This window comes from Hemicordylus capensis, chromosome 3 (assembly GCF_027244095.1).
Source record: "Hemicordylus capensis ecotype Gifberg chromosome 3, rHemCap1.1.pri, whole genome shotgun sequence".
In the NCBI taxonomy this organism is placed as follows: domain Eukaryota; kingdom Metazoa; phylum Chordata; class Lepidosauria; order Squamata; family Cordylidae; genus Hemicordylus; species Hemicordylus capensis.
Genome location: NC_069659.1, coordinates 341,576,502 through 341,599,811, shown reverse-complemented (window position 1 = coordinate 341,599,811; position 23,310 = coordinate 341,576,502). Strand labels below are relative to the sequence as shown.

Below are 23,310 nucleotides of genomic sequence, written 5' to 3'. Positions count from 1 at the left end.
TCTGTGCCTCTAGTTTCCCCTGCCTGCCACTGCCACTGCCACCACTGCTGATTCCTTTACCAGCCCACCTGCCGCTGCTGCTTTCTCCCCCTGCCCGCCGCTGTTGCCGTTTTGTCCCCACACCATTTTGTCCATTCCCGCCACCATTTTGTCCCCCTGCCACCGCCGCTTTGTTCCCCCCCAACCACTGCTTTCCCCCACCACCACCCCGCCTCCGTTTTGTTTCCCGCCTTGCCTGTGGCAGTGCCGCTTTCCTCTTCCCCTGCCTTTCTTCTTCCCCATGTGTGCCCCACATGGAATTAGTGACAGGTACACCTAAGAGAAATATATAGAGAGAGATAATTACTGTATACTGTGCAATTGTTTCTTTCACACAGAAAAGTTCTCAAAGTGATTTTCATCAGCTGTGGACAGACGTGAGGCTACCAAAACTACTCCCACTCCCCCACCCCCACCCCACCCTAAGAGCAGGGGTGTAGGGAGCTTGGAGGGGGCTGGGGGACAAAGTCCAACTGGTGGCTCTTCCACCACCTGGGTGTTCCTTCACACATGTGCCCCCCAAGCCATGTCCTCTGTGTCTGACGTGAGATGCAAGGTGGCAGGGCCAGCACTGAAAACAGGGCTGTGACAGCCCCAGCAGAATTTCATTTCCCTTGTCAGTGGTTGGTGGAATTGCTGAAAGGGAGCACCTACAGGTGAAACTCGGAAAATTAGAATATCGTGCAAAAGTCCATTAATTTCAGTAATGCAAATTAAAAGGTGAAACTGATATATGAGACAGACGCATTACATGCAAAGCGAGATAAGTCAAGCCTTCATTTGTTATAATTGTGATGATCAAGGCGTACAGCTCATGAAAACCCCAAATCCACAATCCCAGAAAATTAGAATATTACATGGAACCAAGAAGACAAGGATTGAAGAACAGAACAATATCGGACCTCTGAAAAGTATACAGTGTACTGTGCTTGATTGGCCAGCAAACTCGCCTGACCTGACCCCATAGAGAATCTATGGGGCATTGCCAAGAGAAGGATGAGAGACATGAGACCAAACAATGCAGAATTGCTGAAGCCCGCTAATGAAGCAGCCTGGTCTTCCATAACACCTCATCAGTGCCACAGGCTGATAGCATCCATGCCACGCCGCATTGAGGCAGTAATTGCTGCAAAAGGGGCCCAAACCAAGTACTGAATACATATGCATGCTTATACTTTTCAGAGGTCCGATATTGTTCTATTCTTCAATCCTTGTCTTCTTGGTTCCATGTAATATTCTAATTTTCTGAGATTGAGGATTTGGGGTTTTCATGAGCTGTACGCCATGATTATCACAATTATAACAAATTAAGGCTTGACTTATCTCGCTTTGCATGTAATGCGTCTGTCTCATATATCAGTTTCACCTTTTAATTTGCATTACTGAAATTAATGGACTTTTGCACGATATTCTAATTTTCCGAGTTTCACCTGTAGATGCTCTGGGTAGAGCATCTAGGTTCCACGTTCCCTCCCTGGCATCTCCAAGATAGGGCAGTGAGAGATTCCTGCCTGCAAACCTTGAAGAAGCTGCTGCCAGTCTGTGAAGACAATACTGAGCTAGATGGACCTATGTTCTGACTCAGTATATGACAGCTTTCTATGTTCCTATGGTTTCATGCAGTAATCTTTCCCAGCCCTACCTGGAGATGCTTCCAGGGATTGAATCTGGAACATCAGAACATCAGAACAGCCCTGCTGGATCAGGCCCAAGGCCCATCTAGTCCAGCATCCTGTTTTGTACAGTGGCCCACCAGATGCTGCTGGAAGCCACAGACAGGAGTTGAGGGCGTGCCCTCTCTCCTGCCATTACTCCCCTGCAACTGGTACTCAGAGGCACCCTGCCCTTGATGCTGGAGGTGGCCCACAGCCCTCCGACTAGTAGTCATTGATAGACCTCTCCTCCATGAAGTCATCCAAACCCCTCTTAAAACCATCCAGGTTGTTGGCTGTCACCACGTCCTGTGGCAGAGAGTTTCACAAGTGGATCACACGTTGTGTGAAAAAGTACTCCCTTTCTACATGCAAGGCAGATGCTATGCCACTGAGGCTTGGCCCCAACCCCTTTTACCCATAGTCAGGCTGCTGGCCAGAAAGGCTTGAACTGAGTTTCAGCTTTCTTATTAAAAGAGACACCTTGTGATGGAAAGCTCATCTTTCTTCAAGATGGGACAGCTTTCACCAGGTGTTGTGACTGATTGCCAGAAATGATGAGATGCTGTCTAGGAAAAAGAGTAAGTTTTATAGCTGAATGGATGATACTAATTGATAAAAGCCAAGGGCACTATGACAATGGAAAGTGAGTTCCAAAACTTCCTGGATGTTCTGGAATGGAAACTTACAAGAGTTTCCTGTTTGCAAAGGTATCCTGAAAAAGTGACGAACCCTTTCTTCCAAGTAATAAGATTGATTGGTTGCTATTACAGAGGCAGGAAATCTGGCTCAAGAGAGCAGAGATGGTGGAACACAAGTTTTGTACAGTCGCACACGTGCAAAAACTGCATAAAGGGAGCTTGTGCTACAGCGAGGCCATTTTATATATACTGGCTTTATTGTTATGCCACTCAGTTTGTGCAAAATGTGACGTTCCACCATATGCGTAACACTGCAGAGTATTTCAGCCTTTGTGTGTAGATAGATGCAGCATGTTCCAAAAGGAAAATTCAAAACTGCACAATGGTATGTGCGTAATTTGTGAGCATGGCATGAATTGCTATAAGACACACCTGTGCGTCCTTCTTGTCTCTGCACACATACTTTGTTGCCTCGAATCACCATGCATGGCATTCCAAAGCCTACACAGAGTGGAAGAAAAGTGGGAAATTGACAGCAGAAGTGGGAAACTGACAGCAATATTGAGAAGAGTGTTCTATTCTTTGGTGGAGACTGTGTAGGGAATAGCAGTGGAGTCTGTGGGTGGTGTTTTTGGTAGAGGGAGGAGAAATAGGTCCAACTGTTCAGGGTATGGTTTTTCTAGAGGAACTAGGGTGCTTTCCAGACTAGCTGCTCATCAGCAGCAAAATGCCTCCATTCGGGCAAGTCGCATTCAAAATGTAAACAGCAGAGGGAGCAGTCTCAAAGCAACTAACAACCTGAAAAAACAGCAACTTTTCCACGCCAGATATACAACATCCTAGTTCTATATCGCAGCGATTAGATTCGAAACAAGGCATTAGAAATGTGAACGGTCCTCGTAGGGACTGCGGTGTCATGACGCAGAAAGTGTGGAAGCACACTTCCGAGATACGTCCTGACCCCGTTGTAGGGTCTAGTCTGGACTCTGGAAAGCGCCCTGGACTACTCACTTTACTTTTTGCATTATCATCAGTTACTTTTTACATCCTCTACCATAATGAAATATTTTAATAACTTGGATTTTTGAACTGCATTTCCCCCCTTTGCTTTTTTCCTTTTGGAACTGCAAAGTTTGTGTCTGGTGGCTGCACATTTTAAAAAGACCTGGATTGATATAGATATGGTAGGATTGGCAACAAAACCTTGAAAAAGCAAATTTCAAAGCACATTTCAGGGTTCCTCCCAAGGAGAAACATCTGAGAATTGTCAAGCCAACCGAGGGTTTTTACATTAAGCAGAATTTCTCCGGAGGGTTTTGCAGAGAGGATGTTCGGTAAGAAGAACTTTGCATTTTCACCATCCTCTGAAGCCACCACAAGGCAGTAAACACCTCAGAGTTCTGCTTGGCCCATGAAGGAGATCTCTGGAATATTTGCGAGTTCCATTGACAACAGTATTTTTTGTAAACTTAGTAAATTAGTCTAATTGGTCCATCACAGGGCTGCATAACTTCAGCCCTCTAGCTGTTTTCAGACTAGAACTCCCATCATCCTTGACTATTGGCCACTGTGGTTGGGATGATGGGAGTTGTAGTCCAACAACTTTGGAGGACTGAAGTTGTGAAGCCCTGGTCTATCTGTGGCTAGGGACTTATTTACCAATTCCACCTGCTCCATTCACCGATATGTAGGGGAAGTTGATTGTAAGAAGAGGCCCAGCATGTAAACTCTGCCATGGTGGGAGTTCTGGGCTCACAAGCCTTTCAATATCTTTTCTCACGCAACACTAACAGCTCTTTCACTGTTTTGGTGGTTTAAGAATCCTGTTATCCATACCTTGCCAAAGCCCAAACTCTGAACACTCTGTTTTCTGCCATTTTCTGTCCGCACCAGAGAATGTTCAAACATTCAAATCCCAGCTCTGGAGTTTTGCCGTCTAGGCTCTGGTATAAATTAAGTGAGAGCTCCTATATCGTTTGTGAGAATCTATGTCATAAATATCTCCATTAAGTAGCAATTAAGATGCTGGGATTTAGGCTCTGTGCTGTTCTAGGAGGTAATTATAAAAGAATTGGATTAATTAGCCACTGAATTATTTATGTAGACATAAATATTGCACACGCGATTAGTGTTAAATAGGATATTACTTTCCCCCCAAAAAGGCGAGGTAAAGATAAATTGATTTTCATGTTGCTGCTTTGATGCCCTGCCCACCAAATAGAAGTGCAGAGAATACAGATTTCTCTCAAAAGCAACCCATTCCTTCTATTTAGAGTATACCCTCTAATTTCTAACCATTATCCCTATATGCTCTTCTCCACTCCCTCATTCTACTTTTTTGGTGGTTGCAATCTTAGCAATATGGGAACCTGATATTGAGTCAGACCACTGGTCCATCCAGCTCAGTATCGTCTATACCAGAGATTCTCAATGTTGGGTCTCCAGCTGTTATTGGACTTCAACTCCCATAATCCCCAGCCCTAGTGGCCTTAAGTTGGGGATTATGGGATTTGAAGTCCAATAACATCTGGGGACCCAACGTTGAGAATCTCTGGTCCATACTGATTGACAGCGGCTCTCCAAGGTTTCAGGAGGGAGTTTTTCCCCCCAACCCTACCTAGAGATGCTGGGGAACTTGGGACCTTCTGTATGCAAAGCAGATGCTCTGCCACTGAGCTATGGCCCAACCCTATCTACTGAAGCTACCATGTGAAAAAAAGCATAGAAAATGCTATGCTTTTTCTGTTAAATGGAAGGCAGGGCAATCCGAGACAGGACTGTAGAATCCAAGGGGGAAAGTTGTGCTATGCAAGGACAATGCAGTGGAGTGGAATCAGGAATATAATGAAATAGATATGAAGACTCTCCACACAAGCAGTGTGGAGAACCTAAGAGGGTTCTTCAGGGAGAGCTGGCTTGGCCAGCTCTCCCCGGAGACAAGCAAGCAGCTCACACTGGGTGGTCGGATCAGCCACCCACACAATTACCGGCTCCATCATGGATCCAGTTGGAACAGTGGGGATTGGGGGCCTCCTGACCCCTGGAAGTCCCAGCATGCCCTGCTTGAGTGTGTGGAGCATTCTGGAGAGCCCCCCCCCCAATGTTGGAGGCTTGTTGTAGCCTCCTGGTTGGAGGCTACTCGTAAGTTGCCGCACCGCAGAGCCACATTGCACCTACACACGATCCAATGTGCTCCGCTAACCTAGTTTAACAGGGGGTGGCAATTAAGAGGGCTTGCTGCCAGGAGCCACACAGATTCGGGTGGTTCACACGTGCGGTGGAAAGCAGGTTAAGGGAGCCCAGCCCAGTTTCCACCACACGTGAGAATAGCCTCATTATGTACAGAGAAGCCAGTGTCGACTGCCTTTCAGTGCTCTTGCTGCTGGCTCTGTTAGCCCCGGCTCCACTCCAGGACTGGAATACAACTAACTAAAGCCCCATTCAAAAGCTGGCCTGGATCAAGGAATGGATTAACCAAAAACACCACGGCATGAAATATGCACCATCAGATCTCCCCACTGATGACTTCCATGACTTAAATCCGCCCCCGCTCCCCGCCAGGAACATAGGAAGCTGCCATACTGTATACTGAGTCAGACCATTGGTCTATCTAGCTCAGTATTGTCTTCACAGACTGGCAGCGGCTTCTCCAAGGTTGCTGGCAGGAATCTTTCTCAGCCCTACCTTGGAGAAGCCAGGGAGGGAACTTGGAACCTTCTGCTCTTCCCAGAGTGGCTCTATCCCCTGAGGGGAATATCTTATAGTGCTCACATTTCTAGTCTCCCATTCATGTGCAACCAGGGCTGATCCAGCTTAGCTAAGGGGGGCAGGTCATGCTTGCTACCATAAGACCAGCTGTCCCTGTCCCTTGTCCTCTTCTACTGTTACCACTTCTTAACTACTACTTATATGCTGCTGCTGTCATTTCAACAAAGGAGTTTACTACATACATATATACATACAAAGACAATAGTTCCTTGTCACAAAGTCTAAAGAAGAAATATTTGGTAGATACCAGCAACATCCACTGGAAGGATGCTGCACTGGAGTTGGATAGGGAAACTACTCACTTGCTCGCTCTGCTAAAAATAAGGGAATCACCAATTTAAAAGGTGCTTTGTTCAGTCAGCTGGTGGTAACAGCTGGGAGAGTGATTTAAGTAGGAGAGACAGCACAAAGAAATGGGTTACCTCCCACCCTCAATGCCATGGCTTTGATCCAAATTGACTCCCTCTGCTGGCTGCTTTAACTGATTGTTCACAGATGGGAGGTTTATCATTTACAGAGACCTCCCATGTATAATTGGAGAGATGCTTTCTTGGTCAAGGGAAGTGCAAATGACAGAGAGTGGAGCTGCTGTGGGCTACCACGTAGACAAGTCGATGATAGTAATGAGTGCAGAGATCAGTCACAGCTTGGAGAGTGCTGTATACTTGTGCAAACACCCCATGTTTTAAATAAAATGGAAACTTCTGGCCATAAAGGAGGGCCTGGGAGAAAAACATTTTGGAATTAGATGTCTGGTACAGTTTCCAGTATTTAAGTATCACTTGTCTTAGGGTACATGCGCACAATGCCATGTTTCAGACTTATTTTCATATGAAGTTGCTTTCGACCGAGTCAAACCATTGGTCTACCCATTGTTTATTTCGACGGGCAGCATTTCTGCCTCTTGGGGAGGAAATGGCCACCCCTGATTGTTACAGGGTGTGGCCATATTTTTTTTGCCCCAGTCATGGACCAGTGGAAGGATGCAAAGTCACAGTGCTGCTTCCTTTCCTGGGGCATTATGGGCTGCCTGCCAGGAAAACAAGTGGAAGTTTGAAATGCTGCTGCTGCTACTACTACTGGTAAAACAGACAAAGATGATGATGATGATGATGATGATGATGATGATGATGATGATGAAAAAGAAGCACCTGCTGCTTTGTTATCAGGTAAACTCCCACCCACCCATGGATGGTCTTCCATCTTCCCCGGACAAAGTATAAGTGAGGAGTTGCTCCTCAATCTTTCTTTCCGCCTGCACCCTTTCTCCTCCTCCTCCTCCTCCTCCAAATATTTATATACCGCTCTTCAACCCAAGTTCTCAAAGTGGTTTCCAGAGAAAAAGAAATAATATGTAAATAAGATGGTCTCCTGCCCCTATAGGGCTCACAGTCTAAAAAGAAACATAAGGCAGAGATACCAGTAACAGCCACTGGAGGGATGCTGTGCTGGAGTTGGGCAAGACCAGTTGCTCTCCCCCTGCTAAATACAAGAGAACCACCACTTTAAAAGGTGTGTCTTTGCTCAGCATCTGTCTTTTGTATGGAAAACCACTCATTGCTCTGCATCTTCTGAAATGGACTCCTCCCAAGGCATAATTTGTTAGTCTTGAAGGTACGGATGTAACATAAGAGCATCCCTGCTAGATCAGGCTCAAGACTGATCTAGCTCAGCACCCTGTTTTGCCTGGTGGCCCACTGTGGGTAGCCCACAGGCTTCTATGGAATGTTTCATTCTATGGAAATGTGATGCTCCCTATCTACAGGGGCATACAACTATGTAATTGACTAACAAATACTATTTACTGGTAAGTTATGGCATCCCACTGTAGAATAAGATAAAAGCTGTCCTGAACTGTCGCATTCTCTCCAATAACTGTTTTTCTTGCCAGTATCTACAGTTCTTCCTACAGCTTCCTTAATCCACCTTCCCAAGAAGGAGAGCTTTTTTTGTGGACCACCACAGAACTCCTGCATTCAGTGTCATCTCATCATCCACATTAACCTCCTCCCTCTCCCCAGTTTCATTACTCTTGCCAGTGCCGTCCCATCACTTCATCTTTGCCGTTGCCATCTTTTTGTGCTACTAAAGTGGCCCCAGTCATTACACTCCAACTTAGCCAACTGAATGTGTTGTTAACTTTCAAGTTTGTCTGGCAACATAGAAGCATAATGTCTGAAAAGGAAGAACGTAAGAACAGCCCTGCTGGATCAGGCCCAAGGCTGATCTAGTCCAGCTCAAACAGTGGCACACCGGATGCCTCTGGGAAGTCCACAGGCAAGAGGTTAGGGCATGCCTTGCGCCCCTCCTGCTGTTGTTTCCCTGTAACTGGTATTTAGAGGCATCTTACCTTTTGGGCTGGAGGTGGCCTATAGACTTAGACTAGTAGCCACTGAGAGACTTGTCCTTCTTAGACCCGACCCCACCTCGGAAACAAAAATCCACCTTTCCAGCACTGGAAAACTGGTCACAAGCCAAAAGAGTTTCCATTCCAGGAGAGGGCGGGGGGATCTGGAGCTGGAGGAAACCACTTCAGTGTTAAACCACAGCAAATGACAAATGAAAAAGTCCCAGCAACCCTTAGTAACAGTTCAAAAGGAAATTGGCCATGTTATGTGCTTAGACACAATTATATTCTTATTAAAGCTCCAAAACCCACAAAGCATTTTGAGAATATCTGGTCAAGTCTGCCTTGTTCTGCCCTTGCTTGGGAAGAATTAAGAATCCGTTTTTCTTCTTTCCCAGCTGTGCAAACGGATAATTAAAAGGAGGCGGCTTATTACACAGCAAATACCTTATAAATCAAGAAGCAAACAGGAGTACATGGGAACCATTAGCAACTCTGTGTGTGTGTTGATAGTTCCCCTTCTGCAGCGGCTATTATGGGAAGAAATTTTATACCACATTATTAGCCCAGCGACTGGTCGTCCTCCATCTTTCATTCGCCTGATCTGCAGCTGCCAAACAAGGGCCAGATTAACCCTTTATGGCAGCTGGAACTGAGAGTAAAGAGAGTTATCTCTTTTCAGTGTTATCACTGGAGTTGGCCTCACCATGAACCAATGCGAAGGACTCTCTGCAGGCAAGCAGAGAGTAGGAAGCTGCCTTATACAGAGTCAGATCCTTGGTCCATCTCACTCAGTATTGCCTACCCTAACTGGCAGCAACTTCTCCAAGGTTTCAAGCAGGAGTCTTTTCCAGCCCTACCTGGAGATGTCAGGGGCTGAACTTGGGACCTTCGGCATGCAAAGCAAATGCTCTACCACTGAGCTATGGCCCCATCTCCAGATTCTAGAAGGAGATGGTTGTTACTTGCCTTGACCAAAGTCAGTTTGATGTAGTAGACGGAAGGAAGGTTCTCACCACCAGAAGGAGTTCAGCTTACCAGAAAACCCCAGTTGGCAAGCCATGTGTGCCCCTGTGGAGGTTGTCAATGGAACACAGACATTTTTGTTGATCCCAGATTGGTGCAGCAAACACCTGACATTTAACCAAGATGGGCCAGCCATGTTCAGATCTGTGATTAGCTGCCCTGATTATATGATGGTCGGTGGTGACATGGATCTGGGATTGGCAAAGAAATCTGAGTTGTTTCTACATGTTCCATGGGAGTGCCTGCAGCATTGCTGACTGGGATTTTCCAGTAAGCCATGCTCATTTGGATCATTAGAACCCAAAGGGAACTAGATTCAAATTCCTGACTCAGCTCTGGAACTCACATCCTTGGTAACCTTGGGAAGCACACCTCCCACCCTCCTTCTCTACTTAACATCTTTATTTTTTTTAATTAAGATTTTTATTAATTTCTAATACAGAGAATACAAAAGGCAAGGAAAAAATTGAATCAAAAAGATAAAAGACATCTCTAAACTTCTACTGCTTAACATCTTTAAATAGGGAGGAAAATTATTTTTGCCATCCTGAGCTCTTCAGATGAAGGATAGACTAAGAATGTGTGTGTGTGTTTTAAAGATGGACCATTTGTTTCATGGCGGGAGGGGGGAATGTCTAAAGCTGAAAGAGATTCTGATTCTACAAGAGGGACTTGATCAATGAGAAGAAGAAAGCCTCATCCAGGGATACCAAGGCATATCACAAAGGCAAGACAGAGGCATGGACCAAATGCAAAAGGACATGATCTGAGGGCATGTAGTCCAGCCACCTTGCTGAAGCTAAGCAGGTCTAGGTCTGGCCAGTGCCTGGATGGGAGACCAACTTGGAATTCCATTTATGCCATCTTGAGTTCCACGATGGGAAAAAAGACAGGATATAACTCACCCCCCACCCCCGGACACACACACACACACACACACACACACACACACACACACACACACACACACTCCAGTCCAAACAAAGGACTGGAAATCTGGTGGGAGGAGGCAGGCTACATGACAGGACAGTTCCTGATATTTCTGGGCCTCCAAACATCTCATCTAATAGTTGGCCTCATCTCATCTGATAGTTGGCCTCATCTGTATTTGTAAGTCTTGCTTTGATGGTTTAATGCAGACACCAATTCCAACCTTCAGAGTAGACTAGAGTGGCACTACTATTACGCATATTTATATACTGCTTTTCAACAAAACCCCCAAAGCCGTTTACACAGAGAAATAAAAATAACTAAATAAAGTGGCTCCCTGTCCCCAAAGGGCTCACACTCTAAAAAAGAAACATAAGATATGCAACAGCCACTGGAGGAATGCTATGCTGGGGATGGATAGGGCCAGAACTGCGTGACATACAGAGCAAGGATGCTTTCCAGAGTGGATGGGGCTGCCCTTGGAAGAGCACTTACCTACTTGCATGCAGAATCTTCCAAGTTCCCTCCCTGGCATCTCCAAGATCGGACCGAGAGAGACTCCCGCCTGCAACTTTGGAGAAGCCGCTGCCAGTCTGTGTAGACCAGTGTTTCTCAATGTTTTTGGAGTCATGGACCGGTACAGTCTTTATGTGCAGTTTCCTGGACCAGCAGTTAGTAAAGAGGTTGCCTCACACACCCCCTCACCCAGGCACCCCCCCAAAACAATTTCAAGCCGGGGAGGGCACCGCCACTGGGAGCTCTCCAGAGCTCATTTCTAGGCAGGAAGCCTTCGCTGCTAGGATAACACTCATTTAGCTTCCTCGAAATGAATGTTATCCCAGCAGCGAGGGCTGCCTGCCTAGAAATGAGTTCTGGAGAGCTCCCAGCTGTGGTGGCCCCCACTGGCTTGAATTTTTTTTGGTGGGGGGATTAATTCCTCATGGACCAGCACGGACCGGCACCCAACTCCTCATGGACCAGCACCAGTCCATGGGCCAGTGGCTGAGAAACACTGGTGTAGACAATACTAAGCTAGATGGACCAAGGGTCTGGCTCAGTAGAAGGCAGCTTCCTGTGTTCCTCTGATGCACCAGTGCAGTGAGAGAGCAGCCTGGCAGAACTTCCCAACTAACTGCACCAGTGCAAGAGGAAGGGGAAATTCTTTGATGCGCTCCCTTTCTGCAGGGAACCATCTGTGCCACCTGAAAATAAGTTCCTGAGGGCTGAGCGGACCTCAGGGACATATTTTCAGGTTGCACAGAGGACTTCCTGAGGAAAGAGTGGGGCCTCAAAAACTGATGCTTCCCTGCTGTGCCACTACAGTTGCTTCTGTTCTTTTGGTGCACCAGGGCATCCTTGCTCTGCATGTCAGCAAGTCCTCCTGGGACTCTACCATGCGAGGCTGGCAAAACTGCATGATTCCATGCACTCCAGTATGAAATAAGGCAGCCTTACTGAGGAAAACAAACATATAAGGGGAAAGGGTTTTAGAAAGTCTTGTGAATGCATGCAGTGTTTCGGCTCAAAGTATTCAGACATGAGATTCTTTACCTCAAGTGTGTGTGTCTTCTGCTCTGTGCTTTGTCACTTGCCTCTTAGTCACACACACACACACACACACACACACACACACACACACACACACACACATATCATCAAGAGCCTTCTTGTGTTAGGGTCTTTCTTTGCTGCAACATGGCACTTTTTTCTTTATGCCACTAGGTGGCAGTCATGCTCCACAAACGTCCCCAAAATTCAATAGCTTAGAGAACACTGCTGAGTGCTACTTAATTCTATTTTTAAATGTTGCATTTATTTTATAATTTCAGGGCTTTTATAATATACCAAATTATCCCTTCTAGAGGGGGAGGGTCTCCAAAAGACTTAATCAGTACAATTTTAAATAAAGATATAATATGGCTATATAATTTTCCAGCCACAACTGGCATGCAATTTTACTTTATTTTATTTTAGTACAAGACTTAGAGTGTGCTATATTGGGAAGAGGGTTATGGCTTGTGTTTATATCTGTGACGAACAACCAACAAATGTACCAAATAGATTTCTGGAAGTACAAGGTGCCACTAAATTTCACAGCCTGAGCATGCAGCCACGGAGTGCCCATTTTCTAATTTAATTTTCTGTGGGGAGTGGTAGGAAAATGTCTAGTGTTGAGTTGAAAAAGAACATGCCAAAATGTGTTTGCCAAGTTGCTTCCAGATAATTGAAGTAGATGAGAATTTCTTACAGATACGATGACGAATATTTATATACTGCCTGTCAACAAAAGGTTCCCAAAGAAGATTAAAGGTAAAGTGTGCCTTTAAGTCAGTGTCAGCTCCTGGAGGCCACAGAGTCCTGTGGTTTTTCTTTAGTAGAATACAGGAGGGGCTTACCATTGCCATCTCCTGCGCAGTATGAGATGATGCCGTTCTGTATTGCCTGCATTATGCTGTGCAGCATTCCAGCCACTGACTGGCAGTGGCTCTCATAGATTTCAAACAGGGTCCGAGTCCCACCTGGAGATGCCAGAAACTGAACCTACGACCGTCTGCTGCAAAGCAGCTGCTCTACCGCTGAGCTTCAGTTCTCCCAACCATGTAAGAGATCTCATATTAATACCCCAGCATTTTCAAGTTAAAGGATCTCAGGCAGAATGGCTGGGAAAGGTCTTTGCCTGTCTGAGATCTTGCAGCATTAATGCCAGCTGGAGCAGGTAATGGTCTAGAGCAGGGTTTCTTAACCTTGGGCCCCACCCCCCAGATGTTGTTGGACTACAACTCCCAGAATCCCCAGACATGGCCTTTGTGGCTGGGAATTCTGGGAGTTGTAGTCGAACATAGGAACATAGGAACCTGCCGTATACTGAGTCAGACCATTGGTCTATCTAGCTCAGTATTGTCTTTACAGACTGGCAGCAGCTACTCCAAGGTTGCAGGCAGGAGTCTCTCTCAACCCTATCTTGGAGAAAGCAGGGAGGGAACTTGGAACTTTCTGCTCTTCCCAGAGCGGCTCCATCCCCTGAGGGGAATATCTTACAGTGCTCACATGTGGTCTCCCATTCAAATGCAACCAGGGCAGGCCCTGCTTAGCTAGGGGGACAAGTCATGCTTGCTACCACCAGACCAGCTCTCCTCTCCAACTTCTGGGGGCCCAAGGTTAAGAAACCCTGGTCTAGAGTAGAGGGACCAATGGTACGACTTGGCATAAGGCAATTTCATATGTTCATAAGGCTGAAAGCGTCTTCCTGTGTGATGTAATGACTATATGTGAAATGCTGGACATAACTGAGGAGACCTGTTTCTTCCTGGGTGGTCTTGGGCTATTCTCTCTCTCTTTCTTGCTTTCAGCTACTTGTGAAACCATGCCAGGTATGTATTGGTTGAGAAGCTTCCTGAATTCTTGGTTTGGCACTTTGATGAAACTTCAGATGTTGCAATCCAGATGTTGATGTCAGAATTTGACATTTACCTGCATCACAGCTGTGAGCCCTCTGGGGACAGGGAAGGGAACCATGTTCTATATTATTTATTTGTCTATATAAACCACTTTGAGAACTTTGGCTGAAAAGTGGTGTACAGATCGTGGTGGCAGTAGTAGCAGTAAATTGCACCTCTTTACCCTTTGACTAGAGATGTAGTGGTTCTTCCCCTCTCAGGCAATGTAATTTTTTAAAACTGTATTTTTAATTTTATGATGTTGTATTTTAATTATGTTTTATATTGGTTTTATTGTAACTCGCTCAGAGACCAGTTTGGGTATAGGGCAGGCTAGAAATGTAAATAAGAAATAAATAATAAATCTCCTGATAATTGCACTACGACAGGGCCCTCCTGTATCTAGTGACTTCCTTCTGCCTGGCCTGCTCTGCATCAGCTACCACCAGGAACTCTCCTATTAGAGCTAATATTATAATGCCCTTATACAAATCTATGGTGCAGCCACATCTGGAGTACTGAGTAGAGCTTTGGTCACCCTATCTGAAGAAGGATATTGCAGAACTGGAAAAGGTGCTGAAGAGGGCAACCAAAATGATCAGGGGCCTGGAGCACCTTCCTTATGAGGCAAGGCTACAGCATCTGGGGCTCTTTACCTTGGAAAAGAGGCGACTAAGGGGAGACATTATTGAGCTGTATAAAATTATGTATGGAGTGGATACAGTGGACAGAGGGAAATTGTTCTCTCTTACACACAACACTAGAACCAGGGGTCATAGGAACATAGGAACATAGGAAGCTGCCATATACTGAGTCAGACCATTGGTCTATCTAGCTCAGTATTGTCTTCACAGACTGGCAGCGGCTTCTCCAAGGTTGTAGGCAGGAATCTCTCTCAGCCCTATCTTGGAGAAGCCAGGGAGGGAACTTGAAACCTTCTGCTCTTCCCAGAGCAGCTTCTTCCCCTGAGGGGAATATCTTTCAGTGCCCACACATCAAGTCTCCCATTCATATGCAACCAGGGCAGACCCTGCTTAGCTATGGGGACAAGTCATGCTTGCTACCACAAGACCCGCTCTCCTCCTCCTCCACCCCATGAAACTGAAGGTTGGGAAATTTAGGACCGACAAGAGAAAGTACTTTTTCACACAGCACATAATTAATCTATGGAATTCTTTGCCATGGGATGTGGTGATGTCCATCAGCTTGGCTGGCTTTAAAATGGGTTTAGACAAATTCATGGTGGACAGGTCTACTAGTCTGGTGACTGTGGGCCATCTCCAGCAGTTGCAGGGGAGCAACAGCAAGAGATAGGGCATGCCCTCAGCTTTTGCCTGTGGGCTTCTCAGAGGCATCTGGTGGGCCATTGTGTGAAACAGGATGCTGGACTAGATGGACCTTGTGCCTGATCCAGCAGCCCTTTTCTTATGTTCTTATGAGGCCTATAAAGGTAGTTCCACTGGCCCTGGCCTTACAATTCCTCGGTTTTGTTTGGGTCAGCTAACCTGAATCCTCCTAGTGCCTGGACAAGTAGGTCTCTCATAGGTGCTGCGGCTTGGCCCACAGACCTGGTGGCCAGGGCACAGGGATTCACAGCAGCACAGTGTTCACACAGTGCTCACACCTTCACTGCACATTCACCATCATGGCTATGTGCAGCCTTTATGTTCATCAGCATGCTGCTGAACAGCAGCTGTTGCGGGGGAACAAGAACAGGGCAGGTTTATCGCCTTCAGGCAATGTTGGAAACTGAATGCTGGATTTCACGTACCATTGCTTAGATCCAGCAAAAGTCTTGATATAATCTGTGCATGAGTCTTGAATGTGTCTCCTCCGTGAAAGATTTGCACCTTTTCTTCTTCCACTTCTCAACACACACAGGTGCATTCATCTCCTGCTTTTGTTGGAGAAGGAGTTAACACTCACAGAGGGGCAATTCCAAGGGTAACAGAATCCGTCATGCTCCCACTTCTTCAATGATTGTAGTTATAAGCAAATGTTAAAGTTGATGTTATATATTTTATGTTTACATTGATATCCTGCTCTTCCTCCAACAAGCTCAGAGTGGTGTACATAGTTATGTTTATCCTCACAGCAACCCTGTGAATTAGGTTATGCTCAGAGAGAAGTAACTGGCCCAGAGTCACCCAGTGAGTTTCATGGCTGAATGGGGATTTGAACTCAGGTCTCCCCAGTCCTCGTCCAACACTCTAATTCCGATTCTATTACTGACATATTTTGTATGTTTCAGATACTATCTATGATATTTAAAGGTTTTTCAAACATATGGCCTTATCGTAAAGTTACGGAGGTTCATTTTTGGACTGTTTGGACACCTTCCTTTCGTGCCCCCTTGTAACAACGGGAGATGTTCTTTAGCCAGTGGGTATATGAAAATATCAACTTGAAAATTTGCTATGGCTACAGTCATTGAAAAGGTGGTAACATTTTTTAGATTGTGAGCCCTTTGGGGACAGGGATCCATCTTATTTATTTGTCATTTCTCTGTGTAAACTGTGTAAACTGTCCTGAGCCATTTTTGGAAGGGCGGTTTAGAAATCAAAATAATAATCTATATATATAATTCTCCTGGGTGTGCCTTTCGAACGTGCATCCCAGCAGCCCAGCTGATTGGCTAGGCTGTGGGGGCGCCTGATTGGGTAAGGCGCACCCAGGAGAACAGCGGCGGTGATGGCCATGGCCGCTGGCGGGCCGGCCTGGCAGCGATGGGGAGGACAGGCTGAGGAGCAAGGAGGCGGCAGCGCGGCGGGCCCGATACTGGGGTGGGGGTTGGCAGGCCCGACAGATGGCGGTGGTGGCTCCCGGCAGCCCCCGCCGGCGCCGGCGGCTCGCGGCAGCCCTGCTGGCGGCGGCAGCGGCTCTCAACCCAGCGAAGGGCCCGCCTGTGGCGGCATGCCGCCGGAGACTGGGGTGGGGGGGGAGAGGCAGTGGGTCTGGCCTGGCCGCGGAGGCGAGGCAGTGGTGGGCCGAGCCGCGGCACTTGGCCCGGCCAGAGACTGGGGCGGTGAGGGGAGAGGTAGCCGGCCCCAAAGAGTGAACAGATGCTCTGTGCAGAGGTCAGCTTGTAATAATAATTTCACAAATGCTAAACAAAACAGGCCTCGGATACCAAACATCTAAAACATCAAGTAAAATCAACCATCTGCTGTACATGGACGATCTGAAGTTATATGGAAAGTCCCAGTCAGAAATCGAATCACTGCTAAACACTGTCCGTATATTCAGTAGCAATATAGCAATGGAGTTTGGACTACACAAGTGTGCTGCATTAATAATGAACAGAGGGAAAATAACAAAAACAGAAGGAATAGAACTGCCCAATGGAAGCAACATCAAGAACCTGGAAGAGAAAGAACATTACAAATACCTGGGCATTCTCCAGGCTGATAACATCGCACACACTGAAGTTAAAAGAAAAATTGGAAGTGAATACATTAGGAGAGTTAGAAAAATCCTCAAGTCCAAACTCAATGGCGGGAACACCATACAAGCCATAAACACCTGGGCTATACCTGTTATCAGATACAGTGCAGGAATAATAGACTGGACCCAGGCAGAGCTAGAGACGCTAGATCGTAAGACCAGGAAAATAATGACCATCAATCATGCTCTGCACCCTCGCAGTGATGTAGATAGGCTCTACCTCCCTCGCAGCTCAGGTGGAAGAGGAATGCTGCAAGTCCATCAAACAGTAGAGGAGGAGAAAAGAGGTCTTGAAGAATATATAAAGGACAGTGAAGAAGATGCACTTCAAATGGTCAATAATGCGAAACTATTCAACACCAATGAAACAAAGCAGGCCTACAAGAAAGAACAAGTCAAGAACTGAGCAGAAAAATGGAAAAATGAGCCATGGCATGGTCAATATTTGCACAATATAAGTGGAAAATCAGACATCACCAAGACCTGGCAATGGCTTAAGAATGGCAACTTGAAGAAAGAAACAGAGGGTTTAATACTGGCTGCACAAGAACAGGCACTAAGAACAAATGCAATAAGAGCAAAAGTAGAAAAATCAACAACAAACAGCAAGTGCCGCCTTTGTAAAGAAGCAGATGAAACTGTGGACCACCTAATCAGCTGTTGTAAAAAGATCACACAGACTGACTACAAACAAAGGCATGACAAGGTAGCAGGGATGATATACTGGAACATCTGCAAAAAATACAAGCTACCTGTAGCCAAACATTGGTGGGACCATAAAATTGAAAAAGTTGAAGAAAATGAAGATGTAAAAATATTATGGGACTTCCGACTACAAACAGACAAACCTCTGCCACACAATACACCAGATATAACTGTAGTCGAGAAGAAAGAAAAACAAGTCAAAAAAATCGACATAGCAATACCAGGGGATAGCAGAATAGAAGAAAAAGAAATAGGAAAAAAAATCACAAAATACAAAGATTACAAACTGAAATTGAAAGGCTGTGGCAGAAAAAGACCAAAATAATCTCAGTGGTAATTGGTGCCCTGGGTGCAGTTCCAAAAGACCCTGAAGAGCACCTCAACACCATAGGGGGCCACAGAAATCACCATCAGCCAATTACAAAAAGCAGCTTTACTGGGAACAGCCTATATTCTGCGACGATACCGTGAGACCGTGCTCATGTGGGGGGAAGGTAGGACTGATCCTGCCTTCCCCCTCACGCTCCCCAGCCCCACCAAAAGCGGCCGTGTGAACGAATTTAAGGCTATAGAATTGGGGCTGGCTGCAAATTGTCTCTCTGTGGGGGGGGATTTGTCTGGCTGCAAGATGTGGGAGGCAGCATTTCATCCTGGCTTCAGGACAGCATGGCAACTTTAATAAGAGAGTATTCCCCATACAGGCAGGAGCTTTGGCATCTTTAATTTTAGAAACGAATTACTGCTCATGCATTCAGGCGGCCATCTTCAACACGAGGCAATACCACTCTGCAGCTGGGCTGCCTCCTCACCTTGTTCCACCCTCTCTCAGAAAAGCCACTCCTCTGGGAGCGATCATGTTTGAAAGGTGAAATCAAACACGTAAATATTTACCAGAGGAAACCAATTTCATGTCGTTTCAAACTAAATTGCTTTTGGGGGAGGGGTGGGATGGGAGGGAGGGAAGATGGGGGAGCAAGGCTTCTATAGGAGCTGTAAGTTAGACGGAGCCTGAGATGTGAGGCGAATTGAATGCTAAAGCACACTTCCTCTAGATCCCTGTTGACAATGCTAAGGGTGTCTGAAGGTGCAGGCGTTATCAGCAATGCAAAGAGCTAGCACTTATTTCTCACGTTAATATACTGCCCAAATATGTTGGCTTTGGAATGATATTTGTGTTCCTGCCAGTACTGTTGTCGGAGCGGCAGAGTGGAATTTATCTTGAAGCTGTTCATGTCTTTAAAAAAAAATTCTAGACGTAAAAAGCTCATGGGAAGGTAAGATTTATTGTGTTGCAGACCAAAGGACTGTGGCATGCTAACTAGTTTGGTGACCCCTGGGTGGTCAACATCCAAGAGCTCTTGGGAACTTAGCTTTTACAACACACACGCACACACACACACTTTGTGTCTATTGATTTCATGGGAACAGTTAACTTGTCTTACATAAGAACAGCCCTGCTGGATCAGGCCCAAGGCCAATCTAGTCCAGCATCCTGTTTCACACAGTGGCCCATCAGATTACTCTGAGAAGCCCACAGGCAAGAGTTCAGGGCATGCCCTCTCTCCTGCTGCTGCTCCCCTGCAACTGGTACTCAGAGGCTCCTGCCTCTGAGGCTGGAGGTGGCCTATAGCCACCAGACCAACAGACCTGTTCTTCATGAATTTGTCTAAGCCCCTTTTAAAACCACCCAAGCTAGTGGCTGTCCCCAGATTCAGTGGCAGAGAATTCCACAGATTAATTATGCATTGTGTGGAAAAGTACCAGTTGCAGAGGAGTAACAGCAGGAGAGAGAACATGCCCTCAACTCCTGCCTGTAGGCTTCCAGTGGCATCTGGTGGGCCACTGTGTGAAACAGGATGCTGGACTAGATGGGCATTCTTGGGCCTGATCCAGCAGGACTGTTCTTATGTACTTTGTTTTCATACTCAAGAACCATTTAGAATTATTGGTGCTTAACATGGTCACAACTAACTTGCCTACAACCAATTTCAATAGAACCGGAGCATGACTAACTATAACTAGATTGGAGCTAACAAAATATGGGTTGTTCAGACAAGCTGTGCTTAAGAATATACAACTGAATGCGGGAGGGGTGAACAGGACAGTCAACTAATCAATGAATTTATAGTTGATTAATCATTGGAAATACATTTGCATATTACCAAAATGTCTATGGAGATGTCATGTAGAGAAATTGATGTATAAGAGTTAAAAAAGTTACAACTCATTGTGAAGAAGGCTGTTGTTACTGAATACAATTGGCTTCTACTGATGAATCAACTGAAGGTTTAGTTTATTTTCCACTGATGGAAATTTGCAGTTTGTTTCTTTTTTTAAAAAAAGAGTTGGATTGCAGTTCTGCAGCAATGGTGATTTCATTTCCTTCATCCATCTTGAAATAGCAGTACTTTGGATACAGTGCAACTCCCCTTAAATGGCTGCATTTGTGTGTGCCTCTTCTCTTTTTTGTTTTCCAAACTGCTTCCCCCCCCACTGCCCCCACAATGGGCTGTATAGGCTATTGCTTGGCAGATGATTATGTAGGAAAGCCTCTGTTTCCATTCCTCTCCTAGGGTCACTCTATACATGACTGCTGTGGTGCTAATGCTGTGTAAAGCACTCTATGAGGAAAGCAGGAGGAACTGACTGCCCATCATTCGGGGAGGAGAGCTGGTCTTGTGGTCGCAAGCATGGGTTGTCCCCTTTGCTAAGACCAGGGGTTCCCAATCTCAGGTCCCTAGATATTGTTAGACAACAACTACTATTCCTTCCCAGCCACTATGGCCTTCCAGATATTGCTAGGAGTTGTAGTACAGCAACATCTGGAGATCCAAGGCTGGGAATTCAAAGCCTAGAGGAGGCCTGCTCAACTTAGGCCCCCCAGCTGTTTTGGGACAACTCCCATAATCCTCAGCCACAATGGCTAATAGCCAGGGATTATGGGAGTTGTAGGCTAACATCTGCAGGAGGGCCGAAGTTGAGCAGGCCTTGGAGCGGGACTGTTGCTCAGATATCGCAGAAGCTATTTTACATCCATTGTGTTGGCATGAAGCCTTCCAGCACCTGAGATTGCTCTCGGCCGTATGTTTGCTTGGACACACATTGCAATGCGAAGGACACTCTTTATTGCAGGAAAGAAGAATCTTTTATAAGATCATATAAAAAAGGAGGAACCTGGCTCCATTTTCCAAAGCCGTAGAGAATAGGCGGCATGCCTCACTGCCTCTAAATTAGATCACAAATTTTCTGGCTGATGGCAGCATCTTAGTATTCGCCCTGAAGGCAAAGATCTGAGCAAATTGCATTTTAATATCTCAGGTTCATCTGTCCATGCTGAAATTGCATGTAAGCAAAAAGGGGTTGTACATACATGGACAGCCAGTGGGCCTGAGGGCATGTCAAGGAAGAAACACCATCAATTTTGAATTAGACCTTGACACAACTTTTATCCATCTCTTTTTCTTTCAAGGAGCTCAAGGCAGCATAAGTATTCTCCTCTTTCCCCTGTTAACCCTCACAACAGTCCTGTGAGGTAGATCAGGCAACTGGTCCAAGCAGGGCCGGATTAAGCTAGTGCAGGGCCTGTAGCATATGTTATAAAGGGGCCCTAAATTTTTTTTTAATGCACATAAATATTAAAACATAAATTACTTACTTGCATAGTAAAGTAATTCAATTTTTTCATTTGCTATATTTTGGAGTATGGGAGACCAAGCCACAAACTCACACTTACTACAACAATAGTGAACATTTATATACCGTTTTTCAATCAAAATTCTCAAAGTGGTTTACATCGAAAAATAAAGAGTGGATAGATGATTCTCTGTCTCCAAAGGGCTCACACTCTAAAAAGAAAAATGTGGTAGGCACCAGCAACAGCCACTGGACAAATGCTGTGCTGGGCCTTCTCTTAAAAGACACATTTAGCAGAAAAGGGAGATTTTATCTAACATGGACTGAATAAAACAGGCACAGTTTTAACTTCCCAATTCCCAGTTGGGAGCCGGGCATGTGGGGCCCTCAAAAACGTGGGGCCCATAGCAAATGCTACATTTGCTACTACGTTAATCCACCATAGGGTCCAAGGGCACTCAGTGAGCTTCATGGCTGAGAAGAGATTTAAACCCTGATCACCCAAATCCTAGTTAACAAGCTTTCCACTACACCACACTGGCCCTAGGCAAGTTTGTCAGTGATATAAATTGGTGGAAATAAAAAAGAAAGGGCTCCACACTTGGAGAGCCAGAGCAAAAGATTGACCCCTGCTAACTGAGCAAACAGACACCTTTTAAATGGGTGATTCTCATATATTCTCTTATATTTAGCAGCGGGAGAGCAACTGGCCCTATCCAACCCCAGCACAGCATCCCTCCAGTGGCTGTTGCTGGTATCTGCCTTATGCTTCTTTTTAGATTGCAAGCCCTTTGGGGACAGAGGGCCATTTTATGTATGTGTTCTTTATCTTTCTGTGTAAACCGCTTTGAGAACATTGGTTGGAGATCGGTATATAAATATTTGTCATCGGCGTGGTAGTTCATGACACAGACAGCCATGTAGGCTGCCTACATAAAGTCTGAATGGCAGGATCATTTAGCCATCACGAAGAAGAAGTCCCTCTCCCCACCCCTTCTCTGAAATTGCACCAAAATGACTACCAAGCAAGGCAGTGAATGGCAACAAAAATTGTGCAAATAAAGGCAAGATTTGGCAGGGATTGCACCCCCACCCCCACCCCCCAAAAAACTCCTCCCTTTCCCCAAACTACAATGTTTGCTCTCCAAAATTCAGCTCTGTATTTGCAAATAGGAAGTACTTAGTTCAATCCCTGGCACCCTCAGTTAAAGGATCACATCTCCGATAGTAAGACTGGGAAAGATTCCAGCCAGAGACCTGGGAGAACCATTGGTAGACAGACCACTTGTCCATCTTATGTGTGCTAATTCAGGGATTCCTAATTCTGGACCCCCAGAAGTTTTTGGTTTATGACTCCCATCATTCCCAGACACAGTGGTTAAAGATGTTTGTGAGTGAAGGTGGTGGGAGCTGTAATTCAACAATATCTGGGATTCCAAGCATGGGAACCCCTGTCAGTCAGTCTTTATTTTGATCTTTGACCAATAAACAAATGAAACAAACAACTCAAACAATCAGCAATTACAAACCAAATTTCCATAATGTGAAAGATAGATAAAGCTACTAAAATTTAAAGCTATAAAGATAAAACTGAGTATAAGATACAACTAAAAGAGGAAAGAGAATAATATAACCTGTATTAGCAAAGCAACCAGATTCTATATTTAAAGCCAAGCAGAAATAGATCT

The 23,310-nt window shown here is 45.6% G+C and overlaps 1 long non-coding RNA gene across 2 annotated transcripts in view; it reads right to left on the bottom strand.

The window, feature by feature from the left end:
• Positions 1 to 234: 234 nt before the first annotated feature.
• Positions 235 to 23,310, bottom strand: part of LOC128349568 (uncharacterized) — a 37,972-nt gene continuing 14,896 nt past the window's right edge. For both annotated transcript variants that reach the window (XR_008318851.1, XR_008318852.1), the window contains 2 exons: positions 2,765 to 2,833; positions 235 to 315 (listed from right to left, as the gene is read on the bottom strand). This is a non-coding gene — a long non-coding RNA (uncharacterized LOC128349568). The remainder of the gene's footprint in view (positions 316 to 2,764; positions 2,834 to 23,310) is intronic.